The sequence below is a fragment of the Lactuca sativa genome, chromosome 4, assembly GCF_002870075.4.
Source record: "Lactuca sativa cultivar Salinas chromosome 4, Lsat_Salinas_v11, whole genome shotgun sequence".
Classification (NCBI taxonomy): domain Eukaryota; kingdom Viridiplantae; phylum Streptophyta; class Magnoliopsida; order Asterales; family Asteraceae; genus Lactuca; species Lactuca sativa.
Window position 1 is genome coordinate 199,684,563 of NC_056626.2, and position 27,517 is coordinate 199,712,079.

Consider the following 27,517-nt stretch of genomic DNA (forward strand, 5'->3'; position numbering starts at 1 on the left):
ATGACTACTTCTCTGAATCCCCCAAGTTTAGGGATCCAAATGTGGTTCATGAAATAATATGCTCCGTCCTCCTTCATTTCGGAATTCTTTTCCATTCCACGTAACGCTTCGCTTGTTTTGTTTTCTGTCATCACGGCATCGGACTGGGCCTCTCTGATTTGTGAGGTCAGGTGGGATTGAATGGTTATGGAGAGAGTCTTTACACGACGATTTGAGTATTCTTTCCGACTCAAGGCATCAGCTACCACGTTAGCCTTGCCTGGGTGGTACTTGATTTCACACTCATAATCGTTTAGTAGCTTAACCCATCTTTGTTGCCTCATGTTCAACTCTTTTTGATTTAAGATGTGTTGGAGACTCTTGTGGTCTGTGAAAATGGTGCACCTTGTACCATAAAGGTAGTGCCTCCAAATTTTCAAGGCGAAGACCACTGCTCCCAATTCTAGATCATGGGTCGTATAGTTCACCTCATGTGTTTTTAGTTGTCGTCATGCATAAGCTATCACCTTCCTAAGTTTCATAAGTACACAGCCTAAACCCTGATTCAATGCGTCGTAGTAAACTACGAAGTTTTCTGTTCCCTCTGGTAGCGATAGTACCGGTGCACTGTAGAGTGGTTGCTTTAGAGTTCGGAATGCAGCTTCTTGCTTATCTGTTCATTCAAAGGGTACATGTGACAACTCGAAATTTTCATTCGGTCAAACCCTAAAAGTAAATCACTTCGATTTATAGGACAATTACATTATTACTTATTTTTAGCAAATTTAAAGTTCGTTTGATTATTTTAATATTATTCTTTAAACATACGGTTGAAAAGAAGTGCCGTCTCGAGTCTTGAATTTTCAATGCCGCAAACGCCTTGTGTCTTAGAAGTTCACGGCCAAACTTTTATGTTTGGGCCGAAAAATCTTCCCAAAAACGTAAACTCATGCCTAAACATGAGTTTACTCCCCAAACTAGGCATTTTATGTTTACTCCACAATCACCAAAAAAAGTACACTCAAAAAAACTCTCAAGTATCATCCAAGTTTTGTTCAATATCTTCAATCTAGTAAGTCTTTCTAGCCCTTTCAAGTTAGTATATCACTTAGTCTAGTGATTGTACATCCTTTAATCCAACCATTTTTGTGTTTTGATTAGTTTTCCAAAAACACCAAGAACACCAAGAACACACACTAAGTGTTCTTGGACTTTTAGCTCAATTCAAGCTTCCTTATAGTAAGTACTTCCATCCTTGAGTCTTATTAAGCTTGTATTACATATTAGCATCAAAGAAAAGTCCCAAGAACACCAAGATAAAGGTTTTCACGGTTTTGGGAGGTCCCAAAACCGTAAACACCACGATTAAGTGCAAAGTGGTGCCTTAAGGTGCCTATATGCTTCACCATGCCTTAGGGACTTGTCTAGATTCATCCTTGATGAGTTTATCACACAAAAAGCACCAAAACCTTACATTTTTATGTGTTTACAGTTTGGGGATCTCCCAAAACCGAAAACACCCCAAAAGGTGTATAAAAGTCCCATGGTTATTCCTTATGTCGAAATCTAACCTAGACTATTGCCATGATTGAGCTAAGGACTTGAAAACCCCCAAATACCATAAACTTGGGTTTAAGGTAGTAAACTCATGAGTCTAAGGTAGTAAACTCAAAGGAAAATGGTAAAGGGACCGTAAACTCCATTTAGGAGTGACATGATGCCCTAGATCTTTCCAAAGGCCTAACCACCAAGTAGAAATGCTTCAAAGGACTTGTAAAACCTCAAAACAATATATGGTCATAAAGTGTAGATTTTACGACCGTAAACCCTTGAGTTTACTGCCGTAAAATCCTTGGGTAATGGTCATTAAAACCGTAAACTCCAAAGGAGTTTATCCTTGAACTCCAAACACTCTAGCTTTGCCCTACAAACACTTGGATGCAACCCTTGTGATCTTTAAAAATTGAAACAAAGTGTTTTCATGTTCTAGAGTGTCCCAACTTAATTTACTAGTTATAAATTGGCCAATTAATTATATATATGTTCATTATATGATAACTAGGCTCGTGCGTGTGTACAAGTCTCCATTTGTCACCTAGCACAGTATCTGACACTTCAATCCAATCCACTCACTACAAGTGAGTTCATACCCCTTTAACTAACCTTTGAAATACTTTTAAATGTTTTAAATGCTTTTATGGGGGGGGGGGGGTTGGGGATACAAGTTGAATACTTATAGTTATTACATCTATCACATGTGATTAATAACTACAAAACCAATGATTTTCTTACTGTTCAAACTGTTTATCAAAATGTTTTGCTTTAAACTGTTTACAAACTCTTTTACTTATCAAATACTTTTACTTAAACTCTGTTATACTTATTATCAATTGCATGTCCATATATGTATAGTTATATAAGAAATGTTTAAAAGGCTTAGGAAGGCCGCCCGCCCTATTTCCTTTTCGCGCTTGAGATGTGGTCTGGTGGGATATCGGGTACCCTTCAGAAGGTCGTTTAAATATTAGTTATATATCATGTGTACATATATAGTCATAAAAGTTCTCCTAGTTCATTCAATACCCTTGGGTAGCAAGGGTATACTTCCATGTTCATACATACCAGTTATATTACTAGTAAACTACAATAGGCGTAGTTTAGGGTTTTACTAATGCTAATACTAGAACACTAAATCACACAAAGAGTCAGTTCATACATGAAACATAATACATAGTGATGAGAAACAAACATATTACATAGTGATGAGAAACAAACATAATACATAGTGATGAGAAACAAACATTATACATAGTAATGAGAAACAAACATAATACATAGTGATGAGAAACAAACATAATACATAGTGAAGAGAAACAAACATACATGCTAGACAGAGGAAGAACACACAATACAGCTAGCACATACATTACATATACATTACATATATATTACATTTAGTTATGTGAGCTATTAAACGGGTCATGGCACTACCTGCCATGACCGTTTTTGTATCCAGAATCTCCTTAATTAAGGAGCGTATGAGTTTGCGTATAGATCTATACTGGATTGACTATCCTACACCTTGCTGCTCGCTATAGTGGGACTTGCAAGTCTATGGGTGCCAAATGTCATTTCTTACGGCGTCTTACATCGTCGTTTTACTATTGAGTCGGTAGCAGGATATAGGCCGATCACATGTTACTTTAAATTTCATTTTGTTTAAGGTAGTTAGTACAGCAGTAGTCACTTATTATAAAACTACAATACTTTATTATTTCCCCATTACATTCACTTCGTGAACATTCACACGATGCACGGTAATGTAAATACTATATTTTTGGTTAATGATGATTTGGGAAAATACACACTCTTACAACAGACACAGATAGATACTAGATGCCTTGGTAGAAGGATACTTTTAGTAGGAAACATATGGTTTTCTAGGATGTTCAAAACAATTTTATACTTACAGTTCATATACATACAAATACTTACATTTCAAATACATACAAACACTTAAATTTCAAATACATACAAATGCTTACATAAAAATTAAGACACTAAAATACTTATGATCTCACCAGCTTTAAAGCTGATACTCTCTTTCAAAATAACTTGTATCCTCAGGTAAACAGTGGACAGGTACCGATGCAAGGTTTAGAGAAGATGGAACTCGTTCAAGACTCGTCTTTCTTTTTGAATTATACTTTAGTGTTTATCATAATTTGACAGAACACACTTGTATTAAAATTATATTATTAATGCAATGGATGAAGTTGTTGCTTGTTTACTACTTTTCATTGTTGTGATACTGAACATGATGTCCTCCGCCCCAGAATGTTTCCGCCGTTCATGGTTTGGGGGTGTGACAGATTGGTATCAAAGCATTGTTTATAGTGAATTAAGTATATCAATCCATAAAAGATATACTAACTATAAATACATAGGGATTAAAAATACTCTGACCAAGAGTTTATACATTAAATAGTAAAATATTTAATTAAGTATACATGCCTGCATTCATACTAAAATCAGTGTCACTAGGAACGTATAAAAGAATTACGATTGTTGGGCAACACAGGTGGACTTAGAGACATATGGTCAAAACTGGGAAGATATAGCCTGATCAACTATATTATCCGAGGGTTGACTAGCATGTGCCTAAGTGTAGTTGTGTGGTTGCAACAAGTCTAAAATCTTACCAACAATACCACAATGAGAACAGTAGAACATAACATTAAACTTAAAATACTATAGGGGTATTTGGTGTTACTATAAGTACTTTATACTTGAGAACTAAAACGGGATCTTCATTATGAAGTTGATAGTTGCTAAGTGGATACACTAAGGCTATATGTAACTAGGATATTATAGACTTAGAATCTGTGAAAATTTTGCTTTACCCCTATTCTGTGTGAATTTGGAGTTAAGGTCACTTATTCGAAGGCCTATCCTATTTCGATTACATATAACTGGTATGCACTTCACAAATAGTGATGTAACTAATGAAGATTATCTAAATAATTATCTAGATAGTTCGTCTAATAATTATTTTCTTACCCCAATTCTTGCGTAGATAACATGGCTGGACTCCATCCCCACGGCAACCAGTACCTTCCGAATGAGGTCATTGCTGGATGGTTTGAAGAAGAACCAGAGAATGATCATCCTATCCCTGTTAATGATCACCATGATGAAGACCTTTCGGACGGTGCTAACTCTGAACCCGAGGTTGAGAACCTACCCCAGGCAGCTCCCTTTCCAATTCCTAACCCTCGTCCGACTTTTAAAGGCTCGACGCCTGAGTGGGTGCAATGCTTGGAAACATGGAGCCAAGGACGAGATCAGCCCATGCCATTTAATGGTGACCAAAGATTTTATGACCTGAGTAATGGGGGCTCAGCAGACAGAATCTTGCCAATCTTGGTCCGCAGAGTGGGCCAAAATGAGATTCAAGGCAGGACAACCCTACATCAGATCACAGAAGTTGTCGCCGATGCGAGAATGCAAACCCTCCGCACCATTCGTCTAGAAGATGCTCGTGAGAGATCTGAGAGAGACCATTAAACCCTGCTACAAGTACTGGCCGAATCACGAGTCGAAGTCATAGAACTCCATGTACGCCAGAGGGTGTACGAAAGACACCTACTTGATGTGGAACGTCAACTGGCTGAGCTGAGAGTTCACCAGAGGGATGACCGTCGCCAGTAGTAGATGCTTTACTTTATTTTTCCTTGTTAAAAGGGAATCGTTTTTCTGTCTATGCCCGATGTGGCATTTTCTATGAAAATATTTTGTACTGTAAGTACTTTTGGTTAGGTCTTTATGCTGTCAAGAACTATCTTCTCAAGATATGATGTAAGACCTTTTACAAGGTCATTTTCCCGAACTTTTACGTCATGAATATCAAAGATATTGACAGTCGGCTAACTTTTGTGTCATTCTTTATTCAAGTACTCTCATCATACTCTCATTTGAGTATACTTGAAACATGCTTTAGTCAAGTAATTGGACTATAGCAATTTAGCTCCGGAGACATTTCCAAGTCTCTTTTAGTGGTTGGATCATGTTATTCACCAACCAACGATACCTCGGCTTGAACGACAAACGTCATGAGACCATTCTACAAACTCACTTCCATTAAGTACTAGGACTGCATCATAGGGATGTAGGTCAAACTTTCGAGGACATACTCTTACTATTTTCTTGAACAATTGAAGTACATCTAGGGTCAAACCAAAATCGCTCACAAAATCCTTATCTTTCGTGTTACAGAATCATGTCATCGTTTGGGAGCAGCCAGCTGAACAACGAAACCTCTGCTTTTCCTATGGACGCCACTACTTTTCAAACCACAGTTACAGCTACCGTCATGGCTGTCGTGACAGCTGTCCTTGCAAACCGCAGCACTATCAACGCAAGCAAGACTGAAAAAGGAATTGGGAATCCCGATCGTGTTAACGATCCGAGAAATCAACAAATAGTAACAGTCGCCACTGCCCAAAACAACAACTCAGAGTTCAAGAAAAGAAAACATCAAGCCAAAGTGGAACGCAAACATTTCAGAGAAATGCCATGCAAAAACAACAAGTGGAAACCGCTGCCATCCCAGTACCGAGCAGACCATATGAAGGAACACTCCCGAAGTGCGACCGGTGGAACTATCACCACAAAGGAATTTGTCGAGTTCGGCAATGCAATAATTGCAAAAAGATGGGGCACATTGCTTGTTTTTGTAGAACTACCCCCACCACTGGAGCAAGCCTAGTTTGCTATAGTTGTGGTGAGGCAGGGCACTATTACAGAGATTGCCCAAAAGAGAAGATCAACGAAAGCAACCGTGTCCCCATAACTTCTACTAGACACACTACTAGAAACACAGCCTTTTACGACGCGCAAACCACGACACTCCTTGATTTATGTTACGCAAAAGCGTGTGACATTAAAAAAGTGTCATCTCTTTAAAAAATATAAGAATTTATGTCACGCATTATTGCGCGCCCTTAAATGAGTGTCTAATAAAAACACGAAGGGCACCTATAATAAAATGTGTGTCGTCTAAGGATGTCGCTTTATAAATTTTAATGGAACGCGCATTTTCCAACCTTTAATAACTAAGCGGGAAACAAAATCCCCAAAAGTTAGAAAACCCCGCCTTATTCTCATCTTCCTTCATTTCTCTTTTCCATGGTTTGGCTTAATGAAGATATGTGAATTCCATGAGTTATCGCTATGAATTATGGAATGCAAAGCTTGATTCTCGTTTGTATCTGATTTCCCATAGATAAATAAAAACAACAAACAGACGAAGAACCCTAATGTGCGTCTTGCTTCTTAGTAGGTAGCTGGAGGTCTTTTATTTTCTTCTAAAATCCCAACTCTCTCATTTTCTATCGACTTAGTACGTGCTAGGGTTTCTGGTGGTGATCGATGGGTACGAGATATAATAGAACAACTCAAGAGGCTATTACAAAGGGTTGAAGTCGTATGGAATCGTTTGGAGATGATGGAATTTAGCTTTCACGTTCGTCAAATCTTAAGGCGGAACAAGATTGTTGATATTAAGGGTTTTTTTCTCCCAAAAATAGACCTTACAAAATCATTATGATTAAGGGCTCTATGTTGAAGAACTAGGGATTCTAAGCCCAGAAAGGTTTTTTCCTCTCCTTGAATTCACGTTTTCAAAACCTAAAAGGCAATTTAGGTTTCTATCTCCTATTTTAGAGTTATCTTATTAAATTGTCTTGTTCCTTCACCCAACTTGGCTATGGATTCCCGGTATGACATCACAACCTTGCGACTTGGTTACTCTCGAGCCTACAAGGGTCGTTGAAACCCTCAAGAATCTCACCACAAGGTTTCGTGACTACAGAGTGGTTGATGTCGTGAACTTGTTACCCACTGCCAATGATGGAACCATCATGCATTTATATATGCAGGTGAGTAATCAATTCTTATTAAAGACATCAGTCAACAGTTTTTTTTTTTTTTTCTGAATTACACTGTTTGTAAATCTTTTGAATCTTCTAAGCACAATTGATGTTTTATTTCTCTACGCTCCTACAACTTGGGCTATTGCTCGTTATTTTTGGTTGCTTTGTTACTACATAAGACAGCAACCTGGTAATCTTTGAATAATTAACCACTGCCTGTTTAGGGATACTTTTTGGTGAACACCAACTGTTTGATAAAATGCCCCAATGAGTGACTCTTGTGTTTTCATGCTATATTATATATTTTGAGCAAGGAACTACACATGTTTTTATTAAATCTGAAGTGTAATGTACAATAGCAATAACATTGAGGTAGATTACATGTATTGTCCTTTTTTGTGTTACTATGTTTTGAAGTAATTCTTGCACATGGAAGCTATGTCAAAATTAGTTATAAGAATCTCCTTTGAACAGTCGAAATCCTCAGTTAGATGTGATCATTAACAATGTGAAACTTGTTACTGTGTTTCAGTTGCTGAACCTGTTAGATGTGATCATTGGCAATGCGAAAAGCAAGCAAGACCTGCTCAGATGTCCACATTAAATGCTGATGATGCTGGTGGCTCCGGCTTCAATGCAATGAGGCCAGGTATACTGTATGCATATGCTAGGAATCCATACTTTTTTTGTCTCTGTTACAGTCTTCCAAAGTCAATAAAACTAAGGAAAAGACGGGAGATGAAAAATATTCATGTCATTCTCTTGATGAAGTGTCTCGAATGATACAGAATACCTTATCCGCATATGAATCCAAGGTAGATTTTTTTTTTGTTAAATCTTCTTATTTTTATAAAATCTTTCTAACTGAAACATTAAATGAACTAAACCAAAATTATTCAGGTTCACAACATGTTTCTTGATCTTGGGGAGTCGAATATTCTTCGCCCGTATATAAGTGATGCAATAATAGATATATCTAAAGTCTGTGAAGCTTTTGAAGCAAAAGAAGCAGCACCATCTGTTGCAGGTATGGAGAGGGGTATTTCTGTCTTTTTTTTTCATTTTTTGTGTTAACTTATAATGGATCCATACCATACGATGCAAATTATTAGGTTACTTGGAGCAAATTGGAAGCAAGATTGGTCAAAATATATTATATAAAGAATATTCATCTTTTCAAAATGGGTATCCTGTTGATGATCTGGAAGAAAGTTTATCTGATCCTCTTCCGGGAAGTATTACACATCTTTTCAAAATTGGTCAAAATATATTAAATATAGAAAGTTTATCTGGAAGAAAGTTTATTTGATCTTTGCCCTGTGTTTGTTCATATTCTAATCAAATAGTGCTCAACTCCCTTGATCTCACCGGACCCATTTCCCCTTCTAGTTCGTCTCTGATACAATCAGTGATCAACCCCGTTATATTTGGTTTAGTAGCTTCAGGTTAAATTTGTTTTTGGGGTAAATATTTATTTGAAACTTTAGGTTTAATTTTCGCTTATTGTAGATTTGAGTTTTTTTGTTTACTTTTTGTAGACGAAGAAAGATGGCTGCCTGATAAAAGTTAATGGTATTCGACATTATATGATGGTGATAGGGATGAAGTTAGAAGCTAATTAAAACAAAAGAAGTTAATTTAAAATTAGAAAAGAGAAAATAATACACCGCATAAAAACTTCAATTTACAACCTTTTGGTAATTAAGTTTCAAAACACAATAGTTTGGTAAATATTTTTTTAAAGTAATATACCTTTGTATAAAACTCCCATTAATTACTTTGGTAAATATTTTATTCATTGCTGGGAGTAATCTGTTTTCTTGAGTTACATCATCGTTTTCTGCCTCGAGAGTATCTCCAAGATCATGGAGTGAATTTCCTTGACTATGATAGGTAATGTTGTATCTGTCTTCATGATTGATCTGCAATAACGATGGAACACTTGAGTTCTTGGAAAGGGGAGTAATGGAGTCTTGAACTTGATGGTGGTTTTATGCACAGGAACAAGAGACTTTCCTGTAAAGATTGTGGTCAGATAAGATCCATAAAACTATCTCAGTTGTGTTATTTTCTCACTAATCTTAGCCATATCCACAATGAAAGTGGCAGCAAATATTTATTGGGGAGAAAACTATCACCATTAGGATAAAGAAACACATACACACACACCCACAAGAAATTATATGAAAGTGGCTACCAAACATGTTGTTTGCTTGATGGAAGTAAGCAGAGGAGTAGCAGCTGTGCTACATGAAATAAAAAAAGCCCTTATTTTTATACATTTTTACAAGCTTTTTCTGTAAAAATATCCAAAATATAAGTTTTTTTTTTCCTTTCTATAATTTATCTTAATATAGAATAGTTAAAAAGAAATTTTCAAAATGGTTTTCATGGCAAACTTACAAATCGCAAAAAAATTTTTTTTCAGAGCTTTTTTTCTTTTCGATAAAAGCTTCTAAGATAAAAGGGTTTTTCTAACATTTGATTTGCCCCACCAAGAATTTGAAATCATTATGTGGTTAATGTTGTCATTTTTATTTGTCTAATAAATAGGGATGTTTTGATAAGGAAAAGCTCGTAGTGATATGACAGTAGAAGAGAGAATAAGTGCAGATGATAGAAGAAGAATGGATGAAAACTCTTTGTTCAAAGAAGACAAATTAGAGGAGGCTACCAAACTTCCAGAAGCAACAGCCTAAAAGAACTGATAATTATAAATCTAAGACAAAATCAAGTTTGAAACCAAGTTTTCCTAGATCTTCAACTTTAATGAAACCTACTGCAAGTCAATTAGCTAAACAAAATCAAGAACATTTAATGGATTATTCCAGGTATTAATTATACTGCTGAAATTGAAATTATTCTTGTGATTATGCTTCTTAATTACTGTTAAAAGCAGATAGGAATGGAAAAAGAATCAAATAGGATAATGTATTATTGTTTTATAAACCATAAATTTGAAAAAACTTTATAACATTGTGTGTTAGAGTTCAAAAATCGGGTAACAATTCTATTAATGTAGAAGGTCAAGCAGCCAAAAGACAAAAGCTCGAGGGAGGCCTCTTGTGTAAGGTCATAAATACCCTTTTATCATTGTAATGAAACATTTCTGCACACTTATTATATTAAAGGATAAATACTTGATGCCTATAATTTACATCTCAGGTCACTAACACAAAGCAACAAGCTAATTTTATCCACAAGGCACCAAAAAAGGTAACATACAGATTATATGTGGTCCATTTGATCTTGTGAATGATTTTTTAGACGTTTTCTTTTTTTAGTTTTTAATTATATTTTTATTTTTATGGTTATATAGGAAGGTGGCATGGATAGTAAGTTGCATATTATTGTTCCTAGACCACCTGATCTTGCAACAAGTCAAAGGGCACAAAGGTCACAAAGGATAAGGTTATTATAAATCCACATATCACTATTATTTTATCGAATTTTGCATTTTTATATTTTTTTGTTTACTAACATGTAATTGAATATCTTTTGGTGTCACACAAAAGGGCAATACTGGAAATGAGAATGTGGCTTCAAGAGCTAATGGGTTTAGAGCTCTTCCACTCAATAGAAAAGTTAGTATTTTATTTTGTGCATAACTAACTTAATAGTATCTTTAAGGTTAGAGTAAATTACGATTTTGGTCCCTGAGAATAGCTTATTTTTGCAATTTTGGTCCTCAACTGAGGTGCTTGTAGCATTTTTTGGTCTATAGTCCAAATAAAATGTCTATTTTGGTCTGAAAAAGATAGTCATTTTACTTGGAATAGGGACCAGAAGCGTTATAAAACCTGAAATAAGGATCAAACATCTAGTGGTATGCAGGGTGTAAACTACGAATGGTGCACACTTCTTCACCTTCTTGGCTGTTGTCTTCTTTCACAAGCACATCTTCAATCATCATGGGGTTCTACTGAAAAGAAAGTTAATGAAGCCATTTCTTGCTTTTTTTAGGTATGTGTTATGTGACATATCATCCATTAATGTATCATTTATCATTCAGCATCTTTTACTTTGATGGGTATAGATACAGAAGGGTAAAATGGTCATTTACTTGCATTCAAACAGTTTATTCATTTAGTAAAAAAAGGGACATATATATAGGTGTGTTTCTTATTGACCTAACAAATACAAAGGGGTAGAATGGTCATTTACTTGCATTCAGATAGTTCACTAGGGGGTGATGCTTTTTGACATAGTACATACAAAGGGGTGTTTCTTTTTGAATTCATATGTACAGAAGGGTAATAGGGTCATTTACTCACATTCACATAGTTCATCCAGTCAACAAAATAGACAAATACGTAGTTGTGTTTTCTTTTTGACTTAATGCACTTATTAATATGGCTATTATTATTATTATTAATATTATTATTTATTGCTATATGTTAATGTTATTTTTTTTATTAATATATAGGTTAATTCGTTCGGAATCTAACACAGCTGGAAGAAGGTCGTGGATACTTTCATTTGGACTTGGTTATACAAATAGGTTATATAGTTAGGGAAAACCTCTTAATAGCAATGTACAATTAGGTCCCCTTAATCCCAATGTATTACAATGTATTGTATTTTTGTATGACATTAAATTTTATGTAATGGATTATATTTTTTATATATGATATATTATTTTCTATTATTGGACATTAAATGCAAATTTAATTTGAAAATTAGTAAATCCATAAATAATTTTTTTTTAACATTTAAAATTATGATACGCAAAAATGTGTGTCATCTTTATTTATGACATGGCCTTTCTTGACATGGGCTTTCTTGATACGCGTTGCGTGTCATAAACACGCGCGTCGTAAGGTTACGACACGCGAATGCGTGTCGTCTTCCTTTATGACAGGGCCTTCCTTGATACGCATTGCGCGTCGTAAACGCGCGTCGTAATTGCGCGTCATAAATGCGCGTCGTAAATGCGCGTCGTCTATAGATGACGCGCAAAAGCGCGTCGTCTCTCTTTATGACAGGGCCTTCCTTGACACGCATTTGCGCGTCGTCTGAGCGTTTTACGACGCACAATGAGCGTCGTAAAAGGCCTTTTTTCTAGTAGTGACACTTCACTTCCACCACCAATGTTGGTGCTGTCCAGATATGTCACCAATACGGTGAAATTGGACACTTCAAGAAGGATTGCCCGATAGCGCAGAACTCTGGCACAGACGGGAAGATTCTCAGGATCACAGCTGCAGGAGAGCCTACTCTGGACCCACATTAATGTAATTAAGGCGTTTTGTTGTAACAGACTTATAAACCATCCAAAACTAGCGCAACTAGAGTCTTATCTTTTGCGAGATCCCGTCGGTATAGGGATGCTCGTGCTGCGCATACTTGTCTTTTGTAGTATACCTTATTTGCAACAATAGTCTTGTAGTAAATCTAAAGTACTGTAACTCTGTTGATGGTTGCACGGTTGTGTTTTGTTTGTAACGCCTTATGTTCAAATCTAATGTCTTTTAAGTTGCTTATGATTCCGACATTATCATACGACTCGATTCAATTTGATCCTCATGAAAACAGATTCATACGTACATCTCTTTCTTCGAAATCGCCTTTCCAGCGAAGCCGTCATATCAGAACACCGAAGTACTCATGCATGGAGTACCTCATAGTCCTTTTCCTTTCCGAAGAAATCCCCGAAGTACCACTCGTACAGTACGTCAAGTTCAATCCAAGGATCCATACGGTTGATCTATCGTTGAAGAATGTATACATAAGAGTGATATATAATCAAGGTTCTACAGGTTTAGAATTGAGGATTTCCACTTTAACTTCTTTTTCCTCGATGGGATATGAGCTTAAAGGCGAATCAGTTACTCGACTACCTTTTCAATCTTAATTATATACGACTCGTATACGCGAGATTGTGATTGTGAAACCAGGTATGAATCCTAAATATGAACTTCGGGACGGAGAACTGCCCAAGACTACGAGTATCGCATCGTCATGTGAACAAACTTAGAACCCAGTATGACTCCTATAAACAGATCCCCCTTCAGTCTAAACACCTACGGAGATACAAGAACAGTCCGGACAATTTAGCGAACTACTCAGCTATAGAATTGGAAGACCAGGCTTCTCACCCTGGAGAGCTCAGGTCTTATTCTTCCAGAAGTCGACGGATTGCATCATATGTTCCTCGGCTATCAAGGACTCCGTCAAGATTTCCATTAGAAATCGTTGTCTCTGCCCCGCATAGATGAAATGGTTGAGCAAACACAAGGAAAGGATGACTTTCAGAAATGGACTTGAGATCCGAATATCACTAATTTGAGTGTTAGGGAAGGATGTCCAGAAGACTACCTTCTGAACTCGATGCGGACACTTCGAGTTCGTACTGATACCCCTCGGATAGGACCAATGCGCCCGAAGCATTCATGGGTTTAATGAATAGAGTCCGTCTTTATTACATGGATCAGTTCGTCATTCTCCATGTAACGACTTACTTATATACCCTCGTAGTAAGAAGGAACCAGCGGAAACATTACCCTCGGAGATACTTCTCGCAAAGTTCTCTGAACACGAGTTTTGGAATTGAAGAGTCAAAATTTCCTAAGACACACTATTAGTGTTGTGGAAATCTTTGAGTACTCTGTCAATTTATCCGAAACCGTTGGGAATTTGTCGACACCGAAGACGCCGACAGAAATTTGCCAAATTCTAGGTCTTGCAGACCTACTATCGTAGTCCATTCAGAACTCCTCGCAAATTACAGGAACCTTTACAACTTTGACCCAGCAGGGGGTGGCCCTTGACTGGGAAGATAAACAAGAAAAAGAAACCTTGGAGATTCCAAGTGAGAGACCAAGTTCTTTAGGAAAACTCACTCTAGGAATGGCTTAATGCGCTTTGTAAAGCATGGAAAGCTAAATCCAAGATAATCAGGACCTCCAAGATTCTTACCAGAATCGGTCCTGTATCTCACAGACTAAACCTACTCCGCGAACTCAGTAACGTACATTTTACCCTTCGCGTCTCAATCTTGAAACCGTACCTTTCCGTTAGGAATCTCGTAAGTCTAGCCTAACGAGATTGAGATTAACGAGATCCTTGCCTTCGTAATAGAACCGTAGTGACCCTCAACCGAGAGGTCAAGCGGACGAAGCAACGTCGTCGCCAGTTAGTAAAGGTTCGTTGGGATACCAACCGAGGACCCGAATTCACTTATGAGCGCGTGAAACAATCTATTAGGAAGTTTCCCACCTCTCGACTCGACCATTCATACCTACTTCCTTACCTAAATTCTAATTTCGGGACGAAATTCCCCTTAATAGGGGGATGATGTGACAACTTGAAATTTTCATTCGGTCAAACCCTAAAATTCAATCACTTCGATTTATAGGTCAATTACATTATTACTTATTTTTAGCAAATTTAAATTTCGTTTGATTATTTTAATATTATTCTTTAAACGAACAGGTGAAAAGAAGTGTCATCTCGAGTCTTGAAATTTCAAAGCTGCAAACGCCTTGTGTCTTAGAAGTTCATGGACAAACTTTTATGTCTGGGCCGAAAAATCTTCCCAAAAACGTAAACTCATGCTTAAACATGAGTTTACTCCCCAAACTAGTCATTTTATGTTTACTCCACAATCACCAAAAAGAGTAAACTCAAAAACACTCTTAAGTATCATCCAAGTTTTGTTCAATATCTTCAATCTAGTAAGTGTTTCTATCCCTTTCAAGTTAGTATATCACTTAACCTAGTGATTGTACATCCTTTAATCCATCCATTTTTGTGTTTTGATTAGTTTTCCAAAAACACCAATAACACCAAGAACACACACTAAGTGTTCCTGGACTTTTAGCTCAATTCAAGCTTCCTTATAGTAAGTACTTCCATCCTTGAGTCTTATTAAGCTTGTATTACATATTAGCATCAAAGAAAAGTTCCAAGAACACCAAGATAAAGGTGTTCACGGTTTTGGGAGGTCCCAAAACCGTAAACACCAAGATTAATGTAACGCCTGTGTTTCAGGCTTGCCATTTGTAGCAATGTAATAGTCTAGGTTGACCTTTGTAACCCGTTTTGAAATAATAAAAGTGTATTATTTGAGTATTATGTGTTTTGTGCTTAATTGCTTAATTATGTGGTTTGATTAATTAAGAATAAAAATAAGCTTCAAAATTTAAGTGTAAAATAAACTTAATGTCTTTGGTTAATGTGGTAGTAATTGAAACGAGGTTTCCGAATATATATAGAACGCCCAAATCTGACTTCGTATGAGGAAGTTATGATTTATCGAAGTTCCGGCTTAGCGATATACACCCTGTTTTACTCGATTTGAGATCGAGCGTTTGTTAGCCGAAGCAATCTAAATGAGAATCGAAGATCTCGTTGTTGGTATTGAAACGATAAAAAAGTTAGGCGAGAACGGACGTCAAACGAAGAAGTTATGAATTTATAACGAAAGTTTCTGTCCCGGCCTATTAAAAATAATTAATAAAAATAAAGTCAAAATTAGCCGACGGAGTCTAAACGAAAGTCGTAGAGCGTGGTCTCACCTTTCCGTGGATATAAAGAACGTCGAAAACGGAGTTCGTATGAAGAAGTTATGAATTTCCGAAGTTTATTAATCATTTGGTATTTAAATTTAATTCAAAATTCGGAGGTATTATCCGAAGCCGAGTCACCCGTCTGATCCGAGGTACGCCCTGCGTACGCGAGAACGCCCCGCGTACTCCGATAGTGTCGACACTTCGGATGACGCATCCAATGACGATTTCGGAGCCCTGTACGCCCCGCGTACAGGCGTACGCCCCGCGTACTCCGAGGCTCTAGCCTCTATATAAAGGATCCGAAGACAGCCTTATTTGTTGTTCATTTTCTTCTCTTCTCTCTAGTCTTTTGCATCGTTTTTCGTGCCGAAGCTATCCCGAAGTCCCGGTATCATACTCTAGCCCCGAGGCAAGTCCCGAGACCCCGAAGATCCCGAGAAGTGCGGTTCCCGAGTCGAAGCTCTGCCCGCGAGAAGTTCGATTTTTGTGAAGATCTTCCAGATCTGCTGTGGATTACTACTTCTATAAGCCGTAGTGCTGTCGGATCATCTTCTGATCAAGTGAGTGTGTAGTTATTTTCTTTCTAATATAATAATACGAAGTATTTTATATAAAAATACGTGCTATGTGTATATATTTGGTTGTGTTATGTGTGAATGAGTATTCACTCTCTTCTATCTTACAGATCTGCTTATTTCTTTATGAGATATGTGTTATGTGTGTGTGTGCCTCATCTGTTATGTGATATATGTGTTGATTAAAGCATGCTATACAGGTTTTCTTTAAACTATGTATACAAATGTATATTTTTATCTACTAATATGTTGGGTAGAACATGGGTAGACAGTTGGTGTGTAATAAACAGATGAGAGGCCTCGTTGTTGTTTGATTGAGTCATCTAGCAGAGTTTAGATGACGACCACTGGCTATTCTAGATAGTCTTGTGGAAACATTAGCAGGTTCGCCACCTGTAGGTGTTAATGAACTTGGGTGTTCATTCGCTGTACTCCATCCCCCTCATGGTTGCCTTATTTGACTTATATTGCTGAGGTACCCCCGAAGCATGTGTTGTCGCCCCGATGAAATATTCTTAGACTAGGTCCCTTATGTTAGTTGTTTTAGGGACATTAAAGTGAGAATAACGGGAATGGGTAATTGGGTTATTGTTGGTTGGTGAAAATTAAATATGATATTTATTGTGGGTTGAAAACCCTATATGCTCACCAGGCTCCCAAGCCTGACCCACTCAGTTTTAAATTGTATTACAGGTAGTGGCGGAAGGGCATGAGATGGATGAACCATCAAGTTGTTTTGTTTACAAGTCTGCATATGTTTATATTTGTTATATGACTTGTAATGTATTCGTTTATGCTTATTGGTCTGTATCGGAACATGACACCCCGAGTTTTGATTATAATGAAAATACATTTCTTTTATGAAATGCTTCGGTAAACAATGTTTTATCATGTTTTGTTTTTGGGAACAAATTCCGCAACTCTTTCAAATCAAAAGGATTTACTCTGAAAATATTTAAAAGCATAAATGAAAATCGGTCTTTTCTGGCCGAGATTTTGGGGATGTCACAGTTGGTATCAGAGCATTAGTTTAAGCGAACTAGGAATTTGTAGGATTTCTAGACTTAAACTTAGAATGCTAAGTGAAGTTTTGAGATGTGTGTCTGTTGTGATTTAGACATGAGCACTAGTTTATTTTAGGAAAGTTGCCTAAAATGCTTTATGTGCTAAATGTTATATGTTGCCATATATGATATTATTTGTTCGGATCTATGGTCTGTTGCCGACCGGATCTAGAAACCTTATGTGTGTAGGATTCTAAGCGTACCTCTACGATATTAGAACTAGCATGTAAACGTTTCGGAGTGATAAGGATGATTTGAATATCTATCATGATTGAGGATCTAATTTCACCTTATTCGGTGTAGATCAAAATGGTGAGAACAAGAAGTGGAGTTGGAAATGCTGACGAAAACAGGAATCAACCACCAGTGATTGAGCCAATACCTGTCGTAGCAGCAGCACCTGAGCCAATAACCATGGCTGGTGTGCAATTGATGATTCAGACGATGTTGGATCGTCAGATGGATGAAACTAGACGGTTGCTTCAACAAAATCGTGAAGAACTGTCGATTCGTGTGGAAGAGCCTGAACTGAATGAAGGGCACTCGGAAGGTGGAAACTTCAGTGGGTCTGTTGGTCCAGCCAACCCACCAATAGTTAGGCAAGATAACCGTGATGGAAGGAATGATGGAATGGGATGCAAGTACAAGGACTTTTTGACTTGCAAACCATCGACCTTCAATGGAAAGGAGGATCCGATTGGGGTTATGGATTGGATCTCCGAAATGGAGTTAGCCTTTATGACATGTGGCTGTAGAGGCAAGTTGCAGACTATCTATGCCGTGCGACAATTCCGAGGTGGAGCCGTTCGTTGGTGGAACACTCTAGGGAAGACCTTAAGCCCTAATGAGCCACTGCAATTGTCGTGGGCAGAGTTCTTGGTGCAGTTTAAACGCAAGTTCTGCTCGGCTCAAAATCTGTTGGAGTTGGAGAACAAGTTTCTGACATTGACGAAAGGCAGAATGTCAGTTGATGAATACACCAATAACTTCACCGATAAGATGGAGTTTGCCTTGCGTATCGTTCCAGACGAGCTGAAAAAGGTGGATCGGTATGCGAAGGGACTTCCATGGGAGTACGAGGTGCCAGTACGTCAGGCACTTACTCTAGAGGCAGCTATCTGGGCTGCCAAGTCTGTTGAGAACATGATCAAGGGGAGAACCACCGTCAAGGTTGAGGTTGGTGAGAAAAGGAAGTTTGAGGGAACATCTGGTTCCAGTAAGAAGAGCAAATTTTCGAAATCTGATTCGAAAAAGTTTGGAGGAAAGGGAGGCGAGGCAAAGTGGTGTGATAAGTGTAGGAAAAAGCACTTTGGGAAATGTAGTGAGGATGTGACCTGCTACAAGTGTGGAAAGGTTGGACATTTTGCCAATGAATGTCCGAACAACAAAAGGATGTGTTTTGGTTGTAATGAAGAGGGGCACATTTTGAAAGACTGTCCGAAGAAGAAGGAGGCAGCTAGGCCCAACATTCCACCAAAGCCGAAGGCAAGAGCCTTCCAGATGACACTTGAGGCTGCTAAAGATGAAGCTGATGTCGCTTCAGGTACCTTTCTCGTAAACGAATTACCTGCTCATATATTGTTTGATTCTGGAGCCAACTACTCCTTTATTTCGCATGAGTTTGGTAGAAAGCTAGTTTTGCCTGTTGATAGACTAAATAATGCTTTATTAGTCAAAGTAGCTAGTGGCAAGTTTGTACCTGTTAGCCATCGTATGAAAAACGTCTTGATCGACCTTAATGGGAATAAGTTTCTCGAGGAATTATTGCCTATCGAACTAAATGGTTTCGACATCGTGTTGGGAATGGATTGACTTAGCGCTAATGATGCTGAAATTTTGTGCAAGAAGAAGATAGTTAAAGTAAACCCGCCTGGGAAAGATTCGTTTATGGTGTATGGGGACAAACGCAGAGTGAATTCTGGAATTATTTCTCTAATGAAAGCCAGAAAGTGTTTGACCAAGGGATGTACATCATATTTAGCATTCGTGATTGATGCTAAGAAAGAAAAGAAGGTGATGCAGAGTATTCCAGTGGTGTGTGATTATCCGGAAGTATTTCCCGAGGATCTTCCTGGATTACCACCTGATAGACAAGTGGAGTTCAGAATAGACTTGTTACCAGGAACCACGCCAATAGCAAAAACACCTTATCGATTAGCACCGACGGAGATGAAGGAGCTAATGATGCAACTTCAGGAGTTATTGGACAAAGGTTTCATTAGACCTAGTTCATCGCCCTGGGGAGCTCCGGTGTTATTTGTAAAGAAGAAAGATGGAAGTATGAGAATGTGCATCGATTACAGAGAGCTGAACAAGGCAACAATAAAGAATAGATATCCGTTGCCGAGGATTGATGACCTGTTTGATCAATTGCAAGGTTCGAGCTATTTCTCGAAGATCGATCTTAGGTCAGGATATCATCAGCTGAAAGTAAGAGAGCAAGATATCGAGAAGACTGCATTCAGAACTAGATATGGACACTACGAGTTCTTGGTTATGTCGTTTGGACTAACCAATGCTCCAGCAGCGTTCATGGATTTGATGAATAGGGTTTGTAATCCTTTCCTTGATAAATCCGTGATAGTGTTCATAGACGACATTCTGATCTACTCGAAAAGCCAGGAGGAGCATGGCAGACACTTGCGAGAAGTGTTAGAAGTCTTGAAGAAGGAGAAGTTGTATGCAAAGTTCTCCAAATGTGATTTTTGGATTCGTGAAGTCCAATTCTTGGGTCACGTGGTCAACCAAGAAGGGATAATGGTTGATCCAGCGAAGATCGAAGCTGTGACGAAGTGGGAACAACCGAAAAGTCCTACGGAGATTCGAAGCTTTTTAGGATTAGCCGGATATTACCGAAGGTTTATCCAAGGTTTTTCTTCGATTGCTACTCCATTAACAGCTTTGACCCACAAAGGAGCTACTTATGCTTGGAGTGAGAAGCATAAAGAAGCATTCGAGAAGTTAAAGAAAAAGCTATGCGAGGCACCGATACTTTCTCTACCCGATGGAGTTGAAGACTTCGCTGTTTATAGCGATGCGTCTGGTGTTGGATTGGGTTGTGTTTTGACCCAAAGAGAAAAGGTGATAGCATATGCGTCTCGACAGTTGAAAGAGCATGAAAAGAATTACCCGACTCATGATTTGGAGTTGGCAGCGGTAGTTTTCGCTCTGAAAATATGGAGGCATTACCTCTATGGCACGAAGTGCAAACTTTTCACTGATCATAAGAGTCTCCAATACCTCTTTAATCAGAAAGAGTTGAATATGAGGCAACGACGCTGGCTAGAATTACTTAAAGACTACGACTGCGAGATACTTTACCACCCCGGTAAAGCTAATGTTGTTGCTGATGCTCTCAGTCGGAAGGTCAATCTTGAAAGGAAGAGGCCAAGAGCATTGAGAATTGAAGTTGTCTCGACTATTGTGGAAAGTATAAAGAAAGCTCAAGAGGAAGCTTTTGAGAAAAATGACCGAAAGGAGGAACGTTTGGGTAAAACGTTGGTGTTTGGTACTAACGGTCATGGACTGAAGGTATTCCAAGATCGTATTTGGGTACCTAAGTCAGGAGGAATTAGGGATCTTTTGATGGAAGAAGCTCACAAAACCATGTACTCAATTCATCCGGGTAGCACTAAAATGTATAGGGACCTGAAACCCTACTACTGGTGGCCGACGATGAAGCTTGATGTTGCAAAGTATGTGGCCGAGTGTGTGACTTGTGCGAGAGTCAAGACACAACATCAGAAACCTTACGGGAGTTTAGAACCATTGCCTGTGCCTATGGGTAAGTGGGAAGACATTGCTATGGATTTTGTCACTAAACTGCACAGAACAAAGAATGGTCACGACATGATTTGGGTGGTCGTTGATCGATTCACTAAGAGTACGCATTTCATAGCGGCCAGGGAGAAATGGTCTATGGAAAAGCTTGCGAATTCTTACGTGAAGGAAATTGTGAGGCTTCACGGTGTTCCGTTAACGATTGTATCGGATCGTGATAGCCGTTTCACCTCAAGGTTTTGGAAAAGTCTAGAAGAGGAAATGGGTACCAAGCTATGTTTAAGCACAGCTTACCATCCGCAGACTGATGGTCAGAGTGAAAGAACAATACAAACACTTGAAGATATGCTGAGAGCATGTACCTTGGAATTCCTAGGTAATTGGGATGAACATTTACCGTTGGTAGAATTTTCCTATAATAATAGTTTTCACTCGAGCATTAAGATGGCACCTTATCAAGCTTTGTATGGACAGAAGTGTCGTACGCCGTCTTGTTGGCTTGAGGCTGGGGAAAAGCAGTTTATGGGACCGGAGATGGTTCATCAAACTGCTGAAAAGTTGAAAATAATTAGGGAAAGAATGTTAGCAGCTCAAGATCGTCAAAAGAGCTATGCTGATAAGAAGCGAAGACCGATGACTTTTGAGGTTGGAAATTCGGTTTTGCTTAAAGTCTCGCCGTGGAAGGGACTTATAAGATTTGGTAAAAGGGGAAAGTTGAGTCCAAGGTTTATTGGACCTTTTAAAGTTCTTCAGAGGGTTGGGAACCAAGCTTACAAGCTCGAATTACCCGAAGAACTGAATGGAATTCACAACACCTTTCATGTGTGTTATTTGAGGAAGTTCACGGGAGAAGTTCCCGATATAATTCCAATTTCTGAATTGAGAATTGATGAGAACAAAAGGTTGATTGAAGAACCAGAGGCAATTGTTGACCGAAAGACTAAGAAGTTGCGACGCAAAATGGTTGGGTTAGTGCTTGTCCGATGGAAACACACGAATGGGCCGAATCTCACCTGGGAGACGGAGAGTGACATGTTGAGTCGCTATCCGCATTTGTTTGTTGATGTGTGATTCTGGGGACGGAATCATTCTAAGGTGGAGAGAATTGTAACGCCTGTGTTTCGGGCTTGCCATTTGTAGCAATGTAATAGTCTAGGTTGACCTTTGTAACCCGTTTTGAAATAATAAAAGTGTATTATTTGAGTATTATGTGTTTTGTGCTTAATTGCTTAATTATGTGGTTTGATTAATTAAGAATAAAAATAAGCGTCAAAATTTAAGTGTAAAATAAACTTAATGTCTTTGGTTAATGTTGTAGTAATTGAAACGAGGTTTCCGAATATATATAGAACGCCCAAATCTGACTTCGTATGAGGAAGTTATGATTTATCGAAGTTCCGGCTTAGCGATATACAGCCTGTTTTACTCGATTTGAGATCAAGCGGTTGTTAGCCGAAGCAATCTAAATGAGAATCGAAGATCTCATTGTTGGTATTGAAACGATAAAAAAGTTAGGCGAGAACGGACGTCAAACGAAGAAGTTATGAATTTATAACGAAAGTTTCTGTCCCGGCCTATTAAAACTAATTAATAAAAATAAAGTCAAAATTAGCCAACGGAGTCTAAACGAAAGTCGTAGAGCGTGGTCTCACCTTTCCGTGGATATAAAGAACGTCGAAAACGGAGTTCGTATGAAGAAGTTATGAATTTCCGAAGTTTATTAATCATTTGGTATTTAAATTTAATTCAAAATTCGGAGGTATTATCCGAAGCCGAGTCACCCGTCTGATCCGAGGTACGCCCTGCGTACGCGAGAATGCCCCGCGTACTCCGATAGTGTCGACACTTCGGATGACGCATCCAATGACGATTTCGGAGCCCTGTACGCCCCGCGTACAGGCGTACGCCCCGCGTACTCCGAGGCTCCAGCCTCTATATAAAGGATCCGAAGACAGCCTTATTTGTTGTTCATTTTCTTCTCTTCTCTCTAGTCTTTTGCATCGTTTTTCGTGCCGAAGCTATCCCGAAGTCCCGGTATCATACTCTAGCCCCGAGGCAAGTCCCGAGACCCCGAAGATCCCGAGAAGTGCGGTTCCCGAGTCGAAGCTCTGCCCGCGAGAAGTTCGATTTTTGTGAAGATCTTCCAGATCTGCTGTGGATTACTACTTCTATAAGCCGTAGTGCTGTCGGATCATCTTCTGATCAAGTGAGTGTGTAGTTATTTTCTTTCTAATACAATAATACGAAGTATTTTATATAAAAATACGTGCTATGTGTATATATTTGGTTGTGTTATGTGTGAATGAGTATTCACTCTCTTCTATCTTACAGATCTGCTTATTTCTTTATGAGATATGTGTTATGTGTGTGTGTGCCTCATCTGTTATGTGATATATGTGTTGATTAAAGCATGCTATACAGGTTTTCTTTAAACTATGTATACAAATGTATATTTTTATCTACTAATATGTTGGGTAGAACATGGGTAGACAGTTGGTGTGTAATAAACAGATGAGAGGCCTCGTTGTTGTTTGATTGAGTCATCTAGCGGAGTTTAGATGACGACCACTGGCTATTCTAGACAGTCTTGTGGAAACATTAGCAGGTTCGCCACCTGTAGGTGTTAATGAACTTGGGTGTTCATTCGCTGTACTCCATCCCCCTCATGGTTGCCTTATTTGACTTATATTGCTGAGGTACCCCCAAAGCATGTGTTGTCGCCCCGATGAAATATTCTTAGACTAGGTCCCTTATGTTAGTTGTTTTAGGGACATTAAAGTGAGAATAACGGGAATGGGTAATTGGGTTATTGTTGGTTGGTAAAAATTAAATATGATATTTATTGTGGGTTGAAAACCCTATATGCTCACCAGACTCCCAAGCCTGACCCACTCAGTTTTAAATTGTATTACAGGTAGTGGCGGAAGGGCATGAGATGGATGAACCATGAAGTTGTTTTGTTTACAAGTCTGCATATGTTTATATTTGTTATATGACTTGTAATGTATTCGTTTATGCTTATTGGTCTGTATCGGAACATGACACCCCGAGTTTTGATTATAATGAAAATACATTTCTTTTATGAAATGCTTCGGTAAACAATGTTTTATCATGTTTTGTTTTTGGGAACAAATTACGCAACTCTTTCAAATCAAAAGGATTTACTCTGAAAATATTTAAAAGCATAAATGAAAATCGGTCTTTTCTGGCCGAGATTTTGGGGATGTCACAATTAAGTGCAAAGTGGTGCCTTAAGGTGCCTAGATGCTTCACCATGCCTTAGGGACTTGTCTAGATTTATCCTTGATGATTTTATCACAAAAAAAGCACCAAAACCTTACATTTTTACGTGTTTATGGTTTGGGGATCTCCCAAAACCGTAAACACCCCAAAAGGTGTATAAAAGTCCCATAAAAGTCCCATGGATATTCCTTATGTCTAAATCAAACCTAGACTATTGCCATGATTGAGCTAAGGACTTCGAAACCCCCAAATACCATAAACTTGGGTTTAAGGTAGTAAACTCAAAGGAAAATGGTAAAGGGACCGTTAACTCCATTTAGGAGTGACATGACGCCCTAGATCTTTCCAAAGGCCTAACCACCAAGTAGAAATGCTTCAAAGGACTTGTAATACATCAAAACAATATATGTCCATAAAGTGTAGAGTTTACGACCGTAAACCCTTGAGTTTACTGCCGTAAACTCCTTGGGTAATGGTCATTAGAACCATAAACTCCAAAGGAGTTTATCCTTGAACTCCAAACACTCTAGCTTTGCCCTACAAACACTTGGATGCAACCCTTGTGATCTTTAACACTTGAAACAAAGTGTTTTCATGTTCTAGAGTGTCCCAACTTAATTTATTAGTTATAAATTGGCTAATTAGTTATATATATGTTCATTATATGATAACTAGGCTCGTGCGTGTGTACAAGTCTCCATTTGTCACCTAGCACAGTATCCGACACTTCAATCCAATCCACTCACTACAAGTGGGTTCATACCCCTTTAACTAACCTTTGAAATACTTTTAAATGTTTTAAATGCTTTTATGGGGGGGGGATACAAGTTGAATACTCATAGTTATTACATCAATCACATGTGATTAATAACTACAAAACCAATGATTTTCTTACTGTTCAAACTGTTTATCAAAATGTTTTGCTTCAAACTGTTTACAAACTCTTTTACTTATCAAATACTTTTACTTAAACTCTGTTATAATTATTATCAATTGCATGTCCATATGTGTATAGTTATACAAGAAATGTTTAAAACGCTTAGGAAGGCCGCCCACCCTATTTCCTTTTCGCGCTTGAGATGTGGTCTGGTGGGATATCGGGTACCCATCCGAAGGTCGTTTAAATATTAGTTATATATCATGTGTACATATATAGTCATAAAAGTTCTCCCAGTTCATTCAATACCCTTGGGTAGCAAGGGTATACTTCCATGTTCATACGTACCAGTTATATTACTAGTAAACTACAATAGGCGTAGTATAGGGTTTTAGTAATGCTAATACTAGAACAATAAATCACACAAAAGAGTCGGTTCATACATGAAACATAATACAAAGTGATGAGAAACAAACATAATACATAGTGATGAGAAATAAACATAGTACATAGTAATGAGAAACAAACATTATACATAGTAATGAGAAACAAACATAATACATAGTGATGAGAAACAAACATAATAAATAGTGAAGAGAAACAAACATACATGCTAGACAGAGGAAGAACACACAATACAACTAGCACATACATTACATATACATTACATATACATTACATATATATTACATTCAGTTATGTGAGCTATTAAACGGGTCATGGCACTACCTGCCATGACCGTTTTTGTATCTAGAATCTCCTTAATTGGGGAGCGTATGAGTTTGCGTATAGATCTATACTGGATTGACTATCCTACACCTTGTTGCTCGCTATAGTGGGACTTGCAAGTCTACCGGTTCCAAATGTCATTTCTTACGACGTCTTACATCATCGTTTTACTATTGAGTCAGTAGCAGGATACAGGCCGATCACATGTTACTTTAAATTTCATTTGGTTTAAGGTAGTTAGTACAACAGTAGTCACTTATTATAAAACTACAATACTTTATTATTTCCCCATTACATTCACTTCGTGAACATTCACACGATGCACGGTAATGTAAATACTATATTTTTGGTTAATGATAGTTAGATTTGGGAAAATACACACTCTTACAACAGACACAGATAGATACTAGATGCCTTGGTAGAAGGATACTTTTAGTAGGAAACATATGGTTTTCTAGGATGTTCAAAACAATTTTATACTTATAGTTCATATACATACAAATACTTACATTTCAAATACATACAAATACTTACATTTCAAATACATACAAATGCTTACATACAAATTAAGACACTAAAATACTTATGATCTCACCAGCTTTAAAGTTGATACTCTCTTTCAAAATAACTTGTATCGTCAGGTAAACAGTGGACAGGTATCGATGCAAGGTTTAGAGAAGATGGAGCTCATTCAAGACTCGTCTTTCTTTTTGAATTATACTTTAGTGTTTATCATAATTTGACAGAACACACTTGTATTAAAATTATATTATTAATGCAATGGATGATGTTGTTCCTTGTTTACTACTTTTCATTGTTCTGATACTGAACATGACGTCCTCCGCCCCAGAACGTTTCCGCCGTTCATGGTTTTGGGATGTGACAGTACACCCTTTTGTGTAAGCATGGTAAGTGGCTTGGCTGTCTTAGAGAAGTTCTGGATGAACCTCCTGTAATAGCCTGCGAGACCTAAAAATTGGTGAATTTCTGTGGGTGTCGTTGGGATCGCCCATCCTTCGATGGCTTTGACCTTAGAAGGATCCACGTGTATCCCTTCTTGACTAACAACATGACCTAAAAAGTTCACACTACGGAGCCAAAAATCACACTTAGAGAGTTTTGCATATAGCTTTTCGGTTCGCAGGGCTCCCATAATTTGCCGGAGATGTTGGCCATGCTCCTCTTCACTTCGAGAGTAAACTAGAATGTCGTCAATGAAAACAATGACAAAGTTGTTGAGCAATGGTCGGCAGATTCGATTCATTAGGTCCATGAATGCGGTAGGGGCATTTGTTAGACCGAACGACATTACGACAAATTCATA